Genomic DNA, 15,012 nt, shown 5'->3' with positions numbered 1-15,012 from the left:
AATGGGAATAATTCAATGATTGTTTTGGATTCTATTGACAAGAAAAATCAAAGGCGAAGTATGGAAAATTGTTCTGAATTTCTGAATGAACATTCAAACTAAATTCTACTAGTCAATTGCTTCCCTTACCTAGAGATCCTGCCAATAAGGGCACTTCCTGTTTTAGGTCTCACAGCAGCAACGTTGTCAATTTGCCATGCACTCTCCTTTAGTTGACCATTAGGTTGCCTATCTGATAGACCTGAATAGCAACCTAAGGGCCAACTGAAGAAGTGCACGGGGCAGGTAATTGTAAGGCAGTGAACTAATGTTTTCAGTCTGAAACAGAAAGTACAGGCCAGGTCACCAACCTGCCTTTGTTCTATGGTAGAGTTATGTATACAATATCTCAGGACATGCCATAGAAAAATACCAATTCCTTTAGAGGTAAAAAAGCTCCCATATATGTAGTTCAACCCTTGGGTAGGAGAAGGACAAGCAGTGGTGCACCAATTGTAGAAGTGTCTGTTAGATTGTGTAGTGGGATTGTGCATCGGGGGTCCCGATCCTGAGTCCTCTGCAGGGCTATTAGGTGGGAGGTAATATTTCTTTGGTAGGAGAAGGACAAAGGGCCTGCCGGTGCACCAATCAGAAGAGGCACCCACTAGAGTGCATAGTGGGATTGTGGTGTGTCTATGGATTGGAGTGAAGTCATGATGTTGGATAAATAACAAAGAATTTTATTTCACTGGAATGAGCTACAAGCTGTGAAATAAAGTTCTTTGTTATTCATCCAACATCACAACTCCAATCCATCCCTAGACACCCCACAATCCCACTATGCACTCTAGTTGGTGCCTCTCAGAGCATCTGTGGATACCAACCCCACAGAGGACTCAGGATTGGGACCCCCCAAGGCATCGATTGAACCGAGCCCATTCTGCATGGACAAAGGAATTTTCTCCATCTGTGATCATGGAGGGTTGGTTGCCTTACCCCATTGGGTGTCTGCAACCTCACCAGTTATTTTGTTTCCTTATCCTCTTTCTATCTAACATCTATCATTTTGGTTTTGATCAAACAACTGCAGTACATAAACACACTACACTAAGGGCTCTCCTACCTCTCCTCTTGTTTTTTTACCATCCTATGGGTCTTTAATTTCTTCTCTTGGCTTGACCTGTTAGACTCATGAGGACCACCACTACTTACACCCCAACTGCTCATTTAGCTGTTTGACTTCAGTTTTTCTTTAACCCAGCTTAACATGATCTAAATGTAAACCCCAACACCAAACTAATCTCTTGTTCTGTATACTTACCTTGTCGTGGACTAGGCCAGTCAAACCAAATTCTCACAAATTTAAATTAACAGAACCAGCTCTTAGCTGTAAGTTCTACTGTGCCGGTGTAAATTCAAAACATGCAAACTTTTTGAATCTTTGTCTAGAATGCACTTTTAATATCCACCTATGAAAACCCGTTAAACCATCGGCCAGATATGACCAATTCAAACAAAAAATAACAAAAAATAACTAAATCAGCTTTTGTTGCAGTACTCACCTTAAATTCAGAGATTTGCCTTTAGTGCTGCAACTAGATATCAGTACGATAGCCAGCATCATTCAACCTACTTCCTGTAAGCCCAGGAGGCATTGCTGGGCCCGCCTCCACCAATGAGCTTATCTCCATGTCACTTTGCTTTCTCCTCCAATCGGTATGCTCCTTGCCATCTACAGTCAGCTGACTGACTGTAGATGTACTGAGCCTGATGGCAACATCATTCAACTTTCTCCAAGCTCAGGTTATTCTGGACTTATCCCAGCCTGTGACTGGACAGTAAAAGGAGAAGCAGCACATTGATGAGCTTATCTCTTAGTCGCTTTGCTTTCTCTTCCTATCAGTATGCTCCTTGTCATCACATTAACTGAGTGGCTCTACGGGTCCTCAGTCTGATGGGCAGTATCATACATCCCAATCCTCTGAACCCAGGTTATCCTGCACCTGCCCCAGCCTGTGACTGGACAGAAAAAGAAGAAGCAGCACAGCGATGAGCTTATCTCTTTGTCACTCTGCTTTCTTCTCCTATCAGTATGCTCCTTGGCAGCACACCAATTGACTGGCTCTAGAGGTCTTCATTCTAAGTCCCAGAATCATTCATCCCATTACTCTGGGCCTAGGTTGTCCTGGACCAACCCCAGCCTGTTACTGGACAGTGAAATGAGAAGCAGCACAGGGATCAGCTCATCTCTATGTCACTCTTGCTTTTCCTTCTATCAGCATACTCCTTGTTGGCACATGATCTGACTGCCTTTCTGACTGAATTTCTCTAAGGTCTCATGCACATTGCAACTTTCAAATCCCGTTACACAGGCATTTGACTTTTTTTTTTTATGCCCCTAAACGCTTCTCTATGTCTATGCACACATAGGCTTATGGAGGAACTTAGAGGCAGCGGCATTTGAGGACAGAAATCTGAAGCCGTCAAAATCACATTCAAGAGGGGAACGTTTGGGCAAAAAAAAATACTTGACGTGCTAAGAGCTACTTTAACGCATGTTAGCGCGTTTAAACACTGGGCATATTTAGCGCTTGAGCATTTATTCATTTCAATAACCAGAATAACAATATTCGGTCCAATAAAATGAATAAATGCTTGATGCACCTGAATGCATCTAAAAGAGCCTAACCATGTTTAAAAGACGTGGATTTAGGCATATTTTTAATATTGCTTTTCTCCCGTCTAGAGAAAAAAGCCTAGTGTGCATGAGGCCTAACAATAAAGGGATCACGAAAGGTCATATTCTGGATCTCTCACCGCTTGCCTTTATTAAATATATCTAATGATCTATTAATAAATATAGATTTACATTATTTTTTTTTTTATGGGCCTGGGGTTCAGCTTTAAATTTACAAAACACAGTGGTGGATTCCTTTTAGGAACTCATGGCAGCAATTTGAATGCTATTTTTCATGCGGCGTTTGGAGCCTCTAGACGGCTCTTGACAGGAGCCAAGCCTCAAGCTTTGGACGGAGAGACCAGAACGTGTTAGATTGAGTCTTCAGCTGCAAGAAATCGGTTTTATACAGAAGCCCGGACACACCTCATGAAAGACTCAGCATGCGAAGAACATTCTACCACTCCGAGGTTACCTTGATATGTGACTTCATTCCAGCTCCATTCTAGACGGCTAGAATAGAGGCAGCCTTGTCTTTCGAAAGGGGGAAGACGGCCTTTGTACAATAATGCCATGGGAAATGCTGGCAGAGGATTTTCGCTGCGTACTGAAAGAGAGAGACTTTTCAGACCGCAGCCTGTGAACCACATGTATTTACCTTGGCAGACGACCATTATTTGTTCATAAGCTTTCTGTCTCTGCTTAACGTGTTCCAATTTTGGGGGCGAAGGCTTTGCCAGAAATTTTCTAGGACAATCCGCTATGCTAAGCAAAATTACCCCAACCGATAGAAGGTTAAACTTCGAGGACTGGTCCCCCGTATAGATGTAACTTTTTCATTATTTTGTTCTGAAATTGCTACAACATTTTAGAAATAAAGCAAATTAACCCCTAAGCTGCAAAGACCTTTCCACATTTCACCAATCAGCCTAATCATTTTATTACATATGACAATCAGAGCTTTGTTTTGGAGGTACTATAGAATTTCTATTGGTATATTTTATATAAATATATCTATATATATATATATATATATATATATATATATATATCTATATATATATATCTATATATCTATATCTATATCTATATCTATATATATATATATATATATATATATATATTTATACATTTATTTATACAGGTGAGGTGAATTGCACATTGGTAAGTCTCCCAGTGCAGGGCAATCAGGCTATCTCAAAGGCCATTTATGAAGGAAAAAGTCAAATCCAGGATTTAATATAATTTAATATATTATTTAATATAAAAAAATAAAAATATCCAAATATCCAAAACATTCCATATATATGTGTCCCTGCCTGAGGTAGGGCATTAAAGATTTTAGCCAGAAACTGTTACAGATGTGACATTTGGATATTTCTTTTTTTCTTGGATCTGATATGTGTGTGTGTATATATAATATAATATAATATAATATAATATATATATATATATATATATATATATATATATATATATATATACACACACACACATATCAGATCCAATATATAAATGTCCCATCTGTATATTTATACACACATATATATATATATATATATATATATATATATATCTTTGTACAGCATATTTATATATGTATATGTGTATATGTATTTGTATTATATGTATATTTATATATGCATTTATATATGTGTATATATATATATATATATATATATATATATATATATATATATATATATATATATATATATATGAATTTTTTTTTGATTTTGTTCATTTTAACCACTACAGCCTAGAGCCTTTTTTTGAGATTTGTTGTTTACACGTTAAAATCGTTTTGTTTTTTCCTTGCTAGAAAATACTTAGAACCCCCAAACAATATATCTATTTTTTCAGACACCCTAGAGAATAAAACGGTGGTCATTACAATACTTCATGTTACATCTTATTTGAGCAGCGGTCTTACAAGCACAATTTTGTTTTGGAAAAAAATACACTTTTTGAGTTAAAAGATAAGACAACAGTAAATTATTTTATTTTTTTTCTATATTATGAAAGATAATGTTACACCAAGTAAATTGATACCCAGCATATCACACTTCAAAATTGCGCCCGCTCGTGGAATGGTGACAAACTTTAGCACTTAAAAATCTCCATTGGCGACATTTCAGCATTTCTACAGGTTACCAGTTTTGAGTTACAGAGGTGTCCTAGGGCTAGAATTATTGCTGCCGCTCTAGCGATCGCGACAATACCTCACATGTGTGGTTTGAACACAGTTTTCATATGCAGGCGCAACATATGTATGCGTTCGCTTCCGCACGCGAGCTCAGGGGGACGGGCACTTTAAACATTTTTTTTTCTTATTTATTTTACCTTTTATTTTAAATTTTTACACTGTTCTTTTAAAAAAAATTGGGTCACTTTAATTCCTATTACAAGGAATGTAAACATCCCTTGTATTAGAAAAAAGCATGACAGGACCTCTTAAATGTGAGATCTGGGGTCAAAAATACCTCAGATTTCATGTTTACACTAAAATGAAATAAAAATAAAAAAATGTCATTAAAAAAAAAAGAGACCACTTTTATCTTAAAGAGAAGCGCCCGCCGTTCCTAAAAATACCAGCATTATGGCGGCTAGCTGCTGCCATAACAACGGTATTTAGAGTCAAAGTATGGATGTACAGGTACCACGATTTGCGTGAAGTGGTAAATATAACAAGTGTTATTTTTTATACAGCTGCATCTTTTATTCTGAAATGTGTCCTGTTTGACTTCTTTATCACTTTCACTACAGAAAAATAAAATGAAATTGAATAAACAAAACCAATGGAAACCCCTCGAAAAATATATTAACCGCTTCCCGACTGCCTCACGCAGATATACTGCGGCAGAAGGGCACATAACTGCAGATTAACGTACCTGTCCGCCATAATGTCGCAGTCACGATAAAAATCACTGATCGCCGCCATTACTAGTAAAAAAAAAATGATCAATATAAATGCCATAAAACTATCCCCTATTTTGTAGACGCTATAAGTTTTGTGCAAACCAATCAATAAACGCTTACTGCAATTTTTTTTTTTTTACTGAAAATATGTAGAAGAATACGTATCGGCCTAAACTGAGGAAAAAAAAAATGTTATATATATTTTTTGGGGATATTTATTATAGCAAAAAGTTAAAAATAATGCGTTTTTTTCTAAATTGTTGCTATTTTTTGTTTATAGCGCAAAAAATAAAAAACACAGTGGTGATCAAATACCACCAAAAGAAAGCTGTTTGTGGGGAAAAAAGATGTTGATCTTTTTTTGGAGACAACGTGGCACGACCGCGCAATTGTCAGTTGAAGTGACGCAGTGCCGAATCGCAAAAAAAACGCTCTGGTCAGGAAGGGGGTAAATTCTTCCGGGGCTGAAGTGGTTAATGCTTTGAAGAAAAACTTGCCAACAAGTAACTATGGAGAGCAGGGAGAGGAAAGAATTAGGTTTACTTAGGAATAACAAGCGCTTACAGTGGAGCTAAACTGTATCTGAACACCATAAACTAAAATTTCAATTTAATTAATTTTTAGATGTAAATGCAAACTCATCCCTCCATGTCTCCATGCTTTATTTTGTTAAAGAATCACTTTGAAAAAACCCCCCTTAGCATTTCTAGCCATGGCCACCTTGAGTAAAGGCGGATGGTTCACGTAGCATCTACTTCCTGGAATCCATCTGCCCTTAGATCAGACATAAGGATGTGCTTAGCTGAGAAAGCCTCTCCTCCCCTCCTCCAGATGAAAGAAAAAAAAGATTCCCATGGAGATTCCTGGGATGTATATCATGTTGGCCTACGCCATAAATCAGGAAGCAACGGAAGGAATGTAAAAAAAAAAGTTTAAAACAAGTAAAAATAATATAATATAATATAATATAATATAATATACCTATTATAGATATAGTATATTTATCTATATATTTATCTATTTACTAATGCTAATACTAATGCTGGCAGTATAGGGATTAAAAGTAGTTAATGTAGATTGAGAGAATTTGTTTTTGTTTGTTTGTTTTTTAAAAATTGTCAAATAACTATGAAGAGTGAGGAAAGAGTTAGTTAGGTCTGGTTAAATAATAAGAGGTTACCTACAAAAAAACTTATTATGAAAAAAAAAAAAAAAATGATTTAAGGTTTGCTTCAGAGACCATGGAGTCTAAAAAATATAGATTGCAATTAATTGCTTTACCCCGAATTACAGTCAAAGTTCATTACTATCAAAGTTCTTATACATGTTAACAAACTCTGAGCAAATTAGTAACTCCGCTAAACAGACTATGACTTTGGCTGTCAAACTAACAGCAGGTCTCAGTAGCTACATGCTGTATATATATATATATAGTATAGTATAGTATAAATACTTTACTTGGCTCCATTCACACCTATACGATGCCAAAGTTGCGCTGGAGCAACTTTGGTGCAACTTTGGATGGGTGCAACTTGGATCAACTTTGGCTTTGAACAGTGATAATGGACAACTGTTGCATAGGGTTAACATTGAAGTCTATGGTCCTCAAGCTGCGTCCCCTATTCTCTTCTAATTGGCTCACTGTCTGTGATTGACAGTAGCAGGAGCCAATGGCTCGGATTGCTATCTCAGCCAATGAAAAATGAGAGACCCAGGTGTAGCTCAGCCCTCGTGCACATCGCTTGATCGAGAGAGCGCTCAGGTGAGCATTAGGGGAGGCTGTGGAGGGGGGGGGGGGGGGGGGGGGAGCTGAACACAGAAGGTTTTTTTACCTGCATAAAGGTAAAACATTTTGAGCCTTTAAAAACAAATTTAAGCCTGGATTCACACCTATGGCATTTTTAGTGCTTTTTGCATTTTGCAGATTTGCACTACAGAACGTGTTCCATAGGAAACCATGGTGAATGGACTGTAGTGCAAATCTGCAAAATGCAAAAAGCACTAAAAATGCATAGATGTGAATCCAGCCTAAAGATGAACTCAAGACGAAGCTTTTTTTTTTTCTTCTGAAAATAGAGGGGGAAGGAGTAGATCTGTTTTTTATCTCCATTCTTTAACCTTTTTAGATAGAGTGGATAAGAGTTAAAATTATTGTTATTTTTTTAACTTTATTCTTTATTGAAGAATTTTTAGAAAAGTACAAAAACCCTGTTTAGAATTTACAGCAGTGGCGGCCGCTCCATACAGGGTGCAGGGACGCCACCTTCCCTAATCCATGCGCCCAGCCGCCAATCTACATGCAGGGCATCGGACGCATGGCTTCCAATAGGGTTTTTTTTTTTGAAGCACATGATTAGAACCTGAGGCTCTAATTGTCTTCAAAAAAGGTTGGGCACGGGGCACAGAGAGAGCTGCGCCCTGAGCCCACCCAGTTGTGTGACAATAGCGAATTAATATTCGCTATGGTCTTCCTGCTTCTCCTCCCAGCCAATCAAGAAGTGGGAGGAGCGCGATTGGATGAGAGGAGAAGCGATCGTATTGGCCGGCACCGGGGGGGCGGCAAGAATGTACGGGGAGATCCAGGAGATGGCCGGCGCAATCTCTCTGCTCTGCATCACCGCCCGACCGCGTGAGTACCACCCACCGGGTAGGGAACGGGGGTTAGGTCAAATGGTCTATTTTCTTGCACCCGGGGGGGTTGGGTGTTTTTTTTTTACACCACCCCCCATCCCTGGCTGGAGCACCACAGTCAAGAAAGCATAAAACTGTGACCAACAGGACACAATAGACTATAAATATTAACTTGTCAGATACGTATGGCAATGTAGGGAGCAAATTACAAGGTATTGACAGGAGGATAAACTAGTAGGAGATGGTAAATACTGGAAGTAAAGGAGCAGCATTCCCTTGTTATTCAGCATCTTGAGTAGATCTTTCTTTAGGTGTTGTTTTTAAATTTTTTTTTTTTTTATTATTCCTGTCCGTGACCACCTTGAGAAGATTTTCCTTCATTTCCTGTATCTGTGACACCAGTACAAAGAATGGAGGTGTCACCAAGACAAGAAGGCGCAGACAAGCAGCTGTAAAAAAAAAAAACTAGATATCCTACTGCTTTTTTTGCACTACTAGAAATGTATTTTTTTGGTTTGGCTTTCCTTTTTTGTCCTGGCCTGACAGGATGTGAGTGGAAGACTCTCTAATACGGAAAACAGCAGCAATAAAACCCGACTGACGTGCTAATCTTTCCCGGCGCTATGCAAAACAAAATAAAACATTTTAACTGGGATTGGGCTTTAATCAAGGGAGCAAATATAATAAGTAAGCTTGCGCGGTTATAGTCATATAAAACTGAATATTCAAATTCCTGTATTTCCTGAGTTGTAATTGGCTCTTGTTAGAAAAAAAAATGGTTTATGCAATATTTCTAACTTAAAGAGACCCTGTCACCTTGCTTGTTAAAGTTAAAGTGGTTCTAAAGGCAGAAGTTTTTTCTTTACCCGCCTAATGCATTCTCTGCATAAAGGTAAAAAAAACGAAAAATATCAGCAAAACCTGTAGCTCCTTCCTGGAAGGCGCGCACAACTAGTGCATTAGCAAAGATAATTTAGTAATAAAAATATTTTACATAAAAGTGAGTACTCACAAAATGCAACTGACAAAAGGCTATAAAACCAATGCATGGACATGCACAAAACACGGGGTACCACTAACGCGTTTCAGGAGGCACACCCCCTTGCTCAGAGATAGGCCGAGCTTGATCTCAATCCATTGATGTGCATAAGAGCAGGTGCTCTCTCGGCTCTCTCTCTGCCCATAGGCTCAAAGACAGCAGCACAAAAAAGGAAGCCACTGCCCCCACCTATAACTGGGCATTGCAGCAAGCAGCATTGGAAGGCAACATATGTTAGAAAAAAAGCCAAGGAAAAATCCAAGGAAAACTCCAAGCTCACTTACTGACCAGCCCGCGAACAACCAAATTATCCTGTCTAAATGCCCGTAGACACAATACAAAAATTGGAGGTAAAATTTTGTCCGACGAACGATCTGCTGATTTTCAGATCATTGGTATTGTGCTTTCGACCGTTTTTTCGTGCTACAAAATCTGGATGTACAGACTATAACATTTTAGTCATACGTGAACTAAACGGGGGGATTTTCGTTTACAAACAGTCGGAAAATAAATCGTAAGAGCAAGACTACACATGCTCAGAAACAAAAGAATACATACAAAACTATTCGACACATTACGTCACTTGTGACGTTGAATTCTGTCGGCACTTAGCAAAGAATCCCCCCAACCACCCTTTGGGTGGCTCGTGGCACTTAGCAGCGTTTCTCCCCTGCGCAGGAGGTCCGGCATGTACGGGGCATGTATAGGGACACCTGGCGCTTTGGCCAATCAGGAAAACAGGTCTCACTGACCTGCCTCCTGATTGGCGGGGAGGCACTGTGGTGTGAAAATAGCAAATATTCATTCGCTATGGTCACACAATTGAGTGAGATGAGGGCGCACTCTCTGCACCCTATTTTTAAGCCTATTAGAGCCTCTGGCTCTAATCAGGTGCTAAAAATAAAATACACCCCCTCCGGCCCCCACCATAAGAGTCCATGCATCCGGGAATCCTGAAAAGGACTGGGCGCATTGATAGGGAGACAGCAGCATGGATAGGGGAGCGGCGCCAGTGCACCTACAATGCCCGGGCCGCCACTGGTCAATTAAGTATAATGGTTTCGGGGGGTGGCTTGCAGAAGCACTGTCACTTTTCTGTTCATGGGTAAGGTGGCAATAAGGGATGAGCTCAAGAATTCATTCACCAAAAAAAAAAAAAAAGACACCCAAACATTTGAAAAGTCCCTTATTAAAAAATAAAAAATAAATCCCTCAAAAAGTCCGTCCTCAGTAACGCCATCCAACGATGCAGATTCACATCAGTCATGATGCTCGACGACCAAAGAACTGTTGAAAGTAAAAAAAACGCCACTGCTGCTGAGACACCTGCACATTCGCTTGTTACCCACCAATTAACATATCTGGGTGCTGTCATTGACCATATATGGACATGACCACACAGAAAAAAAACAAAAAAAAACAGCAAGACCCCTCCAAAAGTCCCCCAGAATAAGTAGCAGACTCTTGTTTTGTTTTTTGTTTTTTAAAAGCTGGCATTGAAATGTAATTTGCCGACAATTTTAAACATTCCCCCCCCCCCGGCATGTTATTTAAAGTGGGAGTAAACTCCCATCTATGACTTTTACTTATAGGTAAGCCTATAATAACGCTTACCTATAGGTAGTGTAAATATCTCCTGAGTGTGCGCCGTTTAAGAGATATTTACTGTATATGCAGCTGGTGACATCACATGCGCGTGCACTCTGTCCGTTCCTTCAAAGTCCTGTGCCGTAAACAGCGGCTCCAATGCGCATACACGAGAATTGACGTCATTGCAGCTCTGTCCAGTCACCCAGCCGGAGTCCGCGAACTTGGAAGGAAGACCGGGTTCAGATGGGAGCGGCTCTGGAATGCGATGCATACTAGAGTTGGAGCTGCCTGTGGTATCTTAAGGAGCCCTAACCAATCCCCAAATTGGATTGGCAGGGGGCAGGCCTCCTTAAATACCTGGGGTCAACTCAGTTGGGGAGGAGTTGTTGGGTGGAAAAGATGGAGTGAGAGAAGTGTGGAAGCTGTCGGGGCCCACGGGGAGCTCCCCAGTCTGGGGGGGGTGGGGTGACCCTGGGCTGGGGCTCAGTGCATCCAGGAGGAGTGTTGAGATCCTGGAAGGAGAGGCACATGAGAGAACAAGTAAAGGACAGCGGGAGAGAACACTTCTAAGAACCTCCATGGAGGACCACTGGTCACAGCTGGGAGGGCTGGTGAGTGAGCACAGTCGGGAGGGCTGGTGAGTGAGCACAGTGGGGAGGACTGGGGAGACACGCCTGAGAGAAGTGGGAGATTGCATTTTGAGAGATGGGTGCAGAACCAGTAGAGAGAGGACTATGAAGAAGGGCAGTGGAAAGGGGTCTTTACAGCCTGGCTGGCTGGCAGGGCCTGAAGAGAGCTATCTGGGGGTGGTAGCGGAGCCGAGGACAGCTAGCACCTGAACTATTCTACACCATGAGGCCTGAGGTCCCTGCCCACAAAAGGCAATCTATTGAGGCCTGGCTTCGTTAGTGTCAGGCCTAACCATGCGGTGCTAGCTAGTCCGGTGGAGTGACAGTCTGCAGCAAGTGAAGTGCTGGAGGAGGAAATGGTGATGGGGTTGGCACCTGTCCAGGATTCACCCAGACAGTTAGGCTTTTGAATCTTGTGTCCGGGTTTCAGGCCGACTGAAACCCAGACAGATTATTCAGACCAAGCTGCGGCTCCCCAGGTAACCAAGATAGTCACACACAAAAATGTTGCCATCTGGGAGCTGTGGGCAGCTGTCTGGGGGCAGGTTTGGTATCACTGGGGGGCAGAGCAATGATGTGAGCAAGAACAATTTGTTTATGCCCTCTGTTCACTATGCACACCGCATTACTACTCTCCATGAGGCACTCAAAAATGTCCCAGGCTGCTAAAGTGTTCGGGTTTGGCTTGAAGAAAAGGTGGCAACCCTAAAGGGTGAGCAGTAAGTGTTTGTGCTGGAGAGAGAAGAGTGAAGTATATATACAGGAGTGTATATAGGAGTCCTAAGCAACTTTGCACTAAATCTTAATGGGCATCCCATAATTCCCAGATCCCCATCCAAGTTTAATCCCCTCAAATAAACAAAACAAAGCAATGGACTGGCTTCTGTCTCTGGGTGACTGGGATGGATGTCTGGCTGGGCAGAGTGACAGGTGAACCACTACACACAGCAACCCCTACGGGGCATGGCTACATTCATTTGACAGATTCAGCTCCCACTAATTTCAATGGGGTTTGTGCTGGAAATGCTTGTTGCCTGCTTGCACTTTGAGTCACTAACCTAAATCACGCATGCAGGAAAGCCAGAGAAAGTACAAAGTGCTTATTTGCTTATTTATTCTGGATCATGGACTCCAAGGATTGAAGCAAGAGGGTCAGTATGACAGCCAGGCACCCAGCATTTTCAGAAGGAGCCGTCAACTATGTCTCCATGTTTCAAATCACAAGCGGTTTGCTTTAAAGTTAAACTCCAGCTATAAAAGACATACTTTAATTCAGCACATGGCATAAGTACCTAAATGTGATTTTATATCAGCATCCTACAGTGCCTATACAGCAGAGCTCAGACTGGGAGAGGGAAAGGCAGCACAAGGTGCCAATCAGATATGCATGTGCTAATAAGGAGCATGCTGATGGAAGGAGAAAGCAGAGTGACAGAGAGAGGAGCTAAGCAGTCTGCTGCATCTGCCTTTAATGTCCAATCACAGACCAGGAGAGGGACAAGTCTGTAATGCCGCCTACACACAATCAGACAATTCGCCGGACTTTGCAGCGGAGGTCTGCCGGACTTTCAGAACGAGCAGACTTGCCCACACACGACCACAAACGACCAAACTTTTCCGGCGGACAATCCGTCTGACTTTTGACGGAGGTCCGCCGGACTTTCCAAATAAACGGACTTGCCCACACACGGAGTAAAGTCCGTTCATTTTGAATGTGACTCCAGGTAGACGGGACTAGCGAAGGAAGTCAATGTCGCCGCCTCCATCGGTGAGATTGACACCTCCCGGGCCACGTCCCCCCAAAGTCCATACCAGACCCTTATCCAAGCACGCAGCCCGGCCGGTCAAGAAAGGGGGTGGGGACGAGCGAGTGCCCCCCCCTCCTGAGCCGTACCAGGCCGCGTGCCCTCAACATGGGGGGTGGGTGCTTTGGGGAGGGGGGCTCTGCGGCGCCCCCACCCCAAAGCATCTTGTCCCCATGTTGATGAGGACAAGGGCCTCTTCCCGACAACCCTGGCCGTTGGTTGTTGGGGTCTGAGGGGGGCGGCTTATCGGAATACGATATTCCCCAGATTTCAGCCACCCATCAGTGCAGCCTCATCAGTGCACACCAGTGCCACCTTATAAGTGCCCGTCAGTGTCACCTATCATTGCCCATCAGTGCCACCTCATCAGCGCACATCAGTGAAGGAGAAAAATTACCTGGCCGTTGGTTGTTGGGGTCTGAGGGGGGCGGCTTATCGGAATACGATATTCCCCAGATTTCAGCCACCCATCAGTGCAGCCTCATCAGTGCACACCAGTGCCGCTTTATAAGTGCCCGTCAGTGTCACCTATCATTGCCCATCAGTGCCACCTCATCAGCACACATCAGTGAAGGAGAAAAATTACCTGTTTTCAAAATGCTATAACAACATTTTCATTTTTTTTTATTTGTTTAGCAAAAAAAAACAAAAAAACAATGGTGATATAAATACTGCCAAAAGAAAGCTCTATTTGAATGAAAAAAATGATAAAAATTCCATCTGGGTACAGTGTTGCATGCCCGTGCAATTGTCGCTCAAAGTGCGACAGTGCTGAAAGCTGAAAATTGGCCTGGGCAGGAAGGGGGAAAAATGTCCAGTATGCAAGTGGTTAAGCAGAGAAACTATAAACGAATACACTCGTCCTAAAACCTACCTAGGAGGGTGCTACATCTGCGGATTTATCTTTTTCGCCTATAATATTTCTTTAAAAAATAAAAAAAAACTTGCACATGTACTTAATTTGTACCATCACTTTACAGTCCTCCGATGGAGTCCCTGCGCTTGCTGTAAACCCCATGGAGCTTCCGCACCGCAGGGCTGTCATTAACAAGTCTGTAAAACACAGATATCGCCGCTGCCATCCGGATACTCAGCATTGCGTCAGAATTGTTGGAATCTTTGAAGAAAAGCCACACTAAAGAGATCTGGCTGTGCCGGCTGTCACCGAGCTGCCCGCGCCTTCCTCTCCCTCCGTAAATGACTAAAGAAATATATCTCCCAATGCTTATCGGAAATGGTGAGTATGTGCACCACTGTATTTAACAAGGACCCCGCCACATGCAAACAACACCTTCTGGTTAAAGGAAACTTCTGAAGGAAAGAGGTGAGCTGATATGGCACTGCATTAGGGAAGTACATAGATTGCTATTGCTATCTTCTTCTGAAACTGTTAGTTGCCCAGCTGTCATGTTCATCTGCTGACTTAACATGGTCCTCTGTGGAGCCTCTTCTGGTGGGGAGGACTTGCTGCTCTCCCCTAGTCTCCACTGTTTTCCTGACTGGTCTTGCTACCATCCTCTTGTGAAGTCACAACACCAGTCCTTTAAGACTAAAGGGCCCATTGTGGACCCAGGAGATGGGCATTGGCAGCGGGCAGTAGGTAGTGCCCACGTCACTAAGAGACATGAGCACTGCAAGAAGGGCACTCATGGCACTGCAGAGCATTGGTCCTAGCCTGTAATCGCTGTTTCCGGTAGGGTCACCTCCTTTCTGGTAAAAAGGAGACTTGTTGCCAATATCTTA

This window comes from Lithobates pipiens, unplaced genomic scaffold (genome assembly GCF_037356315.1).
Source record: "Lithobates pipiens isolate NorthernLeopardFrog02 unplaced genomic scaffold, aLitPip1_a1.2 Scaffold_19, whole genome shotgun sequence".
Lineage (NCBI taxonomy): Eukaryota > Metazoa > Chordata > Amphibia > Anura > Ranidae > Lithobates > Lithobates pipiens.
Note: the sequence above shows the minus strand (reverse complement) of the source record.